This window comes from Arvicanthis niloticus, chromosome 16, assembly GCF_011762505.2.
Source record: "Arvicanthis niloticus isolate mArvNil1 chromosome 16, mArvNil1.pat.X, whole genome shotgun sequence".
In the NCBI taxonomy this organism is placed as follows: domain Eukaryota; kingdom Metazoa; phylum Chordata; class Mammalia; order Rodentia; family Muridae; genus Arvicanthis; species Arvicanthis niloticus.
In genome coordinates, this window is record NC_047673.1 from 25,228,378 (window position 1) to 25,235,615 (window position 7,238).

Sequence of the window (7,238 nt, forward strand, 5' to 3'; positions counted from 1 at the left end):
TTTCGTGAGAGACCTTGCCTCAAAAAAATAAGGTGGACGGGCAGAGCAAGGGGTCAAGAGACAAAAAGACAAAAATTTGTTGGTGGTGTTCTCAACAAGTCTCGTTCCCATTAGGCTCAGTTACACAGCCATACGTTGACTCCAGTTCCCGAAGATATGACGCCCTCTTTTGACCTCCTTGGGTACTGCATGCACAGTATACTAGCGTGGGCGTGCGCCCACGCACAGACACGCACAGAGGCAAAGTATTCACACACATCAAATAAAAAAATTAAATCTAAAGTAAAATGTCTATAAAGATAGAAATAGAAGACATTTGAAGTCTTCTAACCTCCCTGTGTGCGCACAAGCACAGGTACACACAATGATTAGTAGTCTCGACCGGTAAAACCGGCAAATTCAAGCTAAATTATATAAAGGTAGTTTTACTGGGAAGTCTCTTTCCGGAGGGTTCAATGGTCCCAAGGAAGGAGACCAGGGAGGTGGCCAAGGGGAAGGAGACAGAGGAGAGGAGAAAGAAAGAGCTTGTGTAAACAGGGAGAGAGAAAATGAAGAGGTGGGGAGGGAGGGAGGAGAGACCATAAAATGTCTGGAGTGTGTAGGGAAGAGCTTCTGGGGTAAGGGAGCTCAGCCCCTGGGCTGGAAAGTTCGATGTAGAGGGCGGGGTATGCCAGCCATATCCTGTAGCTGATAGGGACTGAGGGATGCAGGGAGCACCTCGTGGCCAGGTCCACTTGGGTATGTAAAATATCCACCTCAGCCGTTTGTTCTGGGTCTGAATCCCAACACATATGCTCACACACAAAGGTGATAGGTTATTTCTCTGCTGTCGGCAAAATGAGCCAATCTGAGCCAGATTAGTTTATATTAAAGGGGGGTTTATTGGAAAGCTCTCAGGGAGGGCGAGTTCAGGGGGTTAGGGTTAGGGCCCTAGGCCAGGGAAGTCACCATGGGAAAGGGGGAGTTGGGTAGGGGAGGAGAGAGGAAGAAAGAGGCCAGCTCACATGGGGGGGGGGGGCAGGAGAGCAAAATGTGGCTGACCGGTCAGGGTTGGGGGCAGGGTAAGCTTAGGTAGGACAATGCACACCCAGGACAACTATCAAGAGTAGGGTATTGGTGGTTTCTGGCGTTAGTTACATCATTCAAAAGGCTTTCAAGTTTCTTGATTTGTTTTTCCATTTAGTAAATGAGTCTATTGTGTGACCTCTGCAGCTAGCCGGATAAGATTACAGGCTAAGAAAGAGCAGAGGGCAAAGGGGTTAAAGGAATCCTTACTGTACTAGGTCTTGAGGAGGGTGGGGTCTGTTGACTGTAAACGAGCTTTCTCTAATCTTGTTTTTGAGATGCGCAGGAAGTTGCAGGTTCCCAGCTGGCAAAGGAATGAGGCTAAGCTTGAAGGTCATATGTGCTCTGGCCTTAGGGAAGGCTCCTCACTATTTTAATATTCTTGTTTGCAATGTCTGCATATAATATAAACATTCTTTGCAAAGATTTTGTTGGTTGTGTTAAAAACGCTTTTTTTTTTCCTAGCTGTTTGATGCTAGTTTGATCCCCTTTGGGTGAGGGTCCCCTTTCTCTTTCACATGTGTCCTTAACTTTCCTGCTTCAGTGGGGCTCTGACTCTGGGCAGGTCCAGGGTTGGCACCCCAGTTGCTAGGACTGCTTTGGCACACTGGTGGTGTGGGTGTGTTTTGTTCCTTTAGTGCCCGGAGCAAACACTGCCAGGCTGACTTGTGACTCTTCTCTCCTCCCCGTGACCCTTCTCTTCCTTGAAGGGTGCTTCTGCTAATTTTGGCATAGGGCTCTAATCCCATGTCAGGCAAGCTCAAAAGAAACATCACATCTAACTACTACGAAAGGAAAGAGAGAAAGAAGGAAAGACAAAAAGAGAGAAGGAGAGAAACAAAGAAAGGGAGAAAGAAAAGAAAGAAAGAAAGAAAGAAAGAAAGAAAGAAAGAAAGAAAAGAGGGAGGGAGGAGGAGGGAGAGAGGGAGGGAGTAATAGGTGGGAGAGGGGAAAGGAAAGGACAGGACAGGGCAGGGCAGGACAGGACAGGACAGGAAAGGAAAAGCCGTAAGGCCTGATAGTCTTGGAAGTTTGGAAGTATGGATGGAATTCTAAGCAACTGAAAGCTCAGGAATTCTCTTTTGAATGTTGTCAATATCCATTTTCTTCCTTTTAGGGCAGCTGGTCCGTTTGAGTGCACAGGTGTGGTCTCTAAAAGCACTTTATCGAACTTGATGAAACTCTTTTGTTTTATAAGAAGATGGCTCATGTTCTGTTTAATTTATAACTTTAGCAGCTTTAAAGCCTTCTCATGACAAAAATTTGATTTTAATTTTATTTAATCCTGGCTGGCCTCGAACTTGCTATATAGATCAGGCTACCTTCCATCATCGCAGGGCTGTCTGCCTGCGTCTGCCTCTGCCTCTAGAGTGCTGAGATTAAAGGCATGCACTAGCATGCCTGGCTTATTTTTTTACTTGTTTTTGAGACAAGTCTCATATATATAGTCATGGAATTCAGTATGTAGCCCAGGCTGGCCCTGAGCTCAATGGCAATCCTGCTGCCTTAGCTCCCTGAGGGCTAGGATTACAAGTGAGAGCAAGCACACCTGGCTGATGATTAGTTTACTTTTGCTTTTTCTTGTGGATGGATGCTGTAGGCTCATGTTTCCCTTGGCTCTTTTGACGGTTTCCTTCTTGAAGTAAATGGTTTGCCTTCAACATCCATCACCCACTGTTTTGTAAAGATATCCATACAAGCAGGGATCAAAGAGTAAACGCCTTCCAATCCTTATTTCTCTCCTCAGTGATTAAACACTTGTCAAAAATTGTTCTTATCTGCACATCCCCCCTTTTCCCTTACTTCTAAAATTATATTCAAGACCTGAGATTGGAAGGCCCTTGGGAATAGCTTTGTAGCCAAGTGCTTCATTTCCTGGCTGGCCTGTGCCATGGTCTACAGCCTCCTTTAAAACAGGAGATGGTAGAGCCTCTCCTCTCTTAACAAGAGCCATGTACCCAGCATACAGGCAACTCTGTGGGTAGGTTACTATTATCCTAAACATATAGGTGAACAGAGTAGAGAGACAGCGAATGAGTTGGTCACATGTATATGAAGTTGGGCTGGGCACTGTTAATCCACCAATAAAACAAAACAAGCCAGATTTGGTGACACACCCTTTTAATCCCAGCACTCAGGAGGCAGAGGTAGGTAGATCTCTGTGAGTTCAAGTCCCACCTTATCTACATACCGAGTTCTGGGCAAGCCAGAGCTACATAGTAAGACCTTGTCTAAAACAAAACAAAGAAATCTCACATAGTGAGCAGGGGAGTTGAGCCCCAGAACCCAGGTGAACGTGCCCATGTTAACCTCTGAGCTGCCAGACTCCCCTAATCACTGTCTCTGAGGGGTTGGTTTCTGAGTACTCCTTACTTTCATAAGCCAAACATGCCCCCACAGAGGATGAAGTGCAACAGGTTGGGACCTTTATGTTACAAAGCCATTTTGAAGAAGAGGTCATGCTAACTTGTGAGAGGCTGTGTGTGTGTGTATGTGTGTGTCCTAGACCCACACCTTTCCTTCTCTTACCTGCTCTGATGTCAGCAGCACCCGCACCCCCACACCTCAACACACACAGCCACTCCACACACCACACTACAAAGACGAAACTGGCCAAACTCTTGTGCTTCATGGCATTGTCTCTTCTGGAGATGGACAATCAGCAGCACGGGTCAGCAGCTCGGGCCATTTGTCTAATGGGCATCTCTTCACACTTTCAAGGTTCATCTCTCCTGACTTTTAATCCTAACTTGAAACACAGAGGAGCAATCTCAAGAGAATGTTGGTTTATGTGTGGGGTTAGGTGTTGTTGGGGGTGCTGACCTGGCCTTAAGAGCTCCCTGTCCCTCGATATTGTCATGGAATTGGGGTGCCACCAAGAAAAACACTCTCCCCAGCTCCCCAGCTGGAGAAGCAGTTCTGGAGCCAAGGGGCCGCTTTCCCACTGACCTGGCTGTCTGGACAGATACTATCTATCTGTGGTTAAGATGCTATGTGCCCTTTCAACCTTACAACCAGCCTTCAAGGTAAATAGCATTATCCTTGTTTTATCAAAGAAGAGATTGAGGTTTCCAGAAGATAACTTGCCCCCTCCCCTCCTGAGAGTGATAAAGGCCAAGTTCTTAACATTCCTACTGCCTCTTTAGACAGACCAGCCAATCCTGATCAACTGGTTAGAGCCCCTGCCCCCCTGCCCGCCCCCCCAGGGATTAACTGACAAGTGCTCCCAGAAGTGCTTTGTAATCTTCAAGGCAGAACCATAAACATGATTAGTCCTGGAGACTCCGCGAAAATTGGAGTGGTAAGACCTCAGACCCTGACTGCTCTTTAGTAAAGGAGTGTGGGCACTCGGAGGTCTGTTGAAGATTCAATGGCTTCCTCATGGCAGCCTGTGAGTATCTACCTGTTCATCCTAACAGACCTCTACTGTGTTGGCACTGTATATATGCTTCCTGACTTACCGAAAATGTCATTTTTTAATTCTTTCTTTCTTTCTTTCTTTTCTTTTCCTTTTTAAATTTTTCATCTAACATTAAATCTTACCATGTGGTCGAATGAAGAGGATTTTCCCCCTCAAGGTTCTGTGTGAGCATTGTTAATGTTTGACCAAGTTTAAACAAACCACTGCTCGCTCGATGCATGGTTCATAATGAAGAAACTCATTAACTGCACAATGGGTTCATGCTCCCTGGCCTAAGATATAGAATGTGCTCAGTATTAAAAATTAAAAGCCACGCGCCAGAAATCTAATAGCTAAATAGAAATATTAAAAAACAAGAGGCATCATTTGAATGGATGTCAAATTATCATGGGATTCACGGAAATACTTGGCAAAATTTGACATAGGACAGAGCCCAGGGTAAAAATAAAACGTCCTGCAGACCAAATCCAGATTAATAGTCAGTTTAGGGAAAGGCTTCACACAGTGATAGAAACCTCTCATCTTTGATGTCCAGGGCCCTCCTCAGCTCTCAGGCAGACTTGTCCAAGGGCCACCTGAAGTACATGAACTCAATGAACAGGTTAGAAACACCTCTGACTGTTAAATTAACTGCTGTCCTCATACTTATTTTGCTTTCAGGTTTTTATGATATTTTGATAATTTGTGAGTCTTTGGGGGGGCGTCTCTGGCAAATTAGAGAGGCCCCCCCATGGTTGCTCGACATCAATACTTTGCTTCATTGGCACAGATGTATGAAATGTGTTTCAGTATAATTGCATGATCCATGAAGCAATGAATATTTAGTTTTGGTACTTTTATGTGAATATTTTTGTAGAATTTTAATATTTTTTCTTTAATGTGTATGAGTGTTTTACCTGCATGTATGTATATGTATGTATGTATGTAAGTTTGTATGTATGTGCACCATATGCATGCAATACCCATGGAGGTCAGAAGAGGGCGTTGCATCCCCTGGACCTGGAGTTTTGTGAGCCATCAGTGGGAGCTGGAGATCAATAGAGTCTTCTTCATGGGTAATAAGAGCTCCTAACAACTGAGCCATCTCCCCAGCCCCCTTTGTAGCATTTTAATGTTAATCTCCAGGCTTTCTTCTGATATTTTAGGGGGGCTATACTCGAGACTCATAAAGTCTTAACAATTTTTCAATCTTTGTAATCACAGCGCCTTCAATATACAATGAAAGGAATGTACCATGTTTGCAAATGGTCACATTTGGCTTCAGGTGTCAGCTTAACACAGAGCGATTTGGGAGGAGGGAACCTCCACTGAGGAATTGCCTCCATCAGATTGGCTTGTGGGTGTATCCATAGGGTGTTTTTCTTGATTACTAACGATGTAGGCGGGGCCTAGACCACTGTGGGCAGTACCACTCCTGGGCAGGTGGCATGGTTTGTATAAGAAGGCTGACTGAGTACATGCAGGGGAGGAAAACCAGAAAATAATGTTCCATTATGGTCTGTGCTTCCATTTTGGTCCCAGGTTCCTGCTCTGACTTCCTGTTCTGGCTTTCCTAGATGATGAACTGCAAGCTAAGTAAATCTTCCTCTCAAACTGTTTTTAGTCGTGGTGTTTTATCACTGCAACAGAGAGCAAATTAGGACAGAAATTAGTACCAGATAGTGGGGCCTTGCTATGATGTACCAGACCATGTTCATGTTCGGTGTGTGTGTGTGTGTAAGGAGCAGGCCCTTAACAGGACCAACTCCATATTTGTAATAGGAAAGAAAACAAGTTTGAAGTGAAGTTATTTTGAAGTGCTGTGATAACCAGAAGTTGTTTTGATAATAAAAAGTTGTTTTGAAAACCTTATGAATCAAAATATTTGTATATTAAAATAAGTTGTTTTGAATAAGTGTGATAACCAGCTGTAATGAAGTCATAGCCCACAGATAACCAGACACATCTGGTTATCTGCCATGTACATCAGAAGTAACCCTAATTCAAGCATAAAAAAGGAGCCCTTGGTTGGAGCACTTCATCACACTGGTAGCAATGGTTACCTAGCGTGATCCCATCACACTGGTAGCCATGACTGGCTAGCGTGATCCTCTGTTCAGGCCTCCTCTGCAGCCGAGAGACCAAGCACTCTGCAGCATGGATCATCAAAGCAGCAGCTGAGAGACTGAGCACTCTGCACCCGATCATCAAGGAGACAGCCGAGAGACCGAAGCCTCCAACAACTTCGTGGTCAAGCACCCTCTGGACCTGAGCTGTTGGAAGCCGCAGAACGCCCCTATCTTCGTGGTCAAGCACTCTCTAGACCTAAGCTTCTGGAAACTACAGTCATATGGACTTAGGTCGTATAACTCATGAATAATAATGTACTTACTGCTATGTTTATTTCTTCGGTAATTAGCAACTTACTATTTGTGTTTATTGTATTGATATTGATACAGGCAATGTATAGGAAATGTGGCAATACCTCGTTGTTACAGTAGATTTAGCATTGGTGATAGTATATTGTTTGCTGTGCATTATTAAAGAGCAACTAAATATCAAACCTCTGTCTCTGGCGTACTCTCTCCCCTCTGGGGAACTGACCATCTCACAGTCAATCCTGTATACGATTCCTGAGTGGAGAGGACCTGTTTCTCCTCTCCCCATGGGGACCCTAAAACCGTATCACAAACTGCTCACGACAGATAACAGACTGGGCTTGTGACAGCGTGTGTGTGTGTGTGTGTGTGTGTGTGTAAGCGTTTGGAACTCT

General features: G+C 44.7%; 1 long non-coding RNA gene across 1 annotated transcript; it reads left to right on the forward strand.

Annotated features, from left to right (window-relative positions):
* The first annotated feature begins 4,312 nt into the window (after positions 1-4,312).
* LOC143434675 (uncharacterized) lies at positions 4,313-7,028 on the forward strand. Its single transcript, XR_013104360.1, has 2 exons — positions 4,313-4,456; positions 6,008-7,028. It is a non-coding gene; the product is annotated as an uncharacterized LOC143434675 (long non-coding RNA).
* The last annotated feature ends 210 nt before the right edge of the window (positions 7,029-7,238 follow it).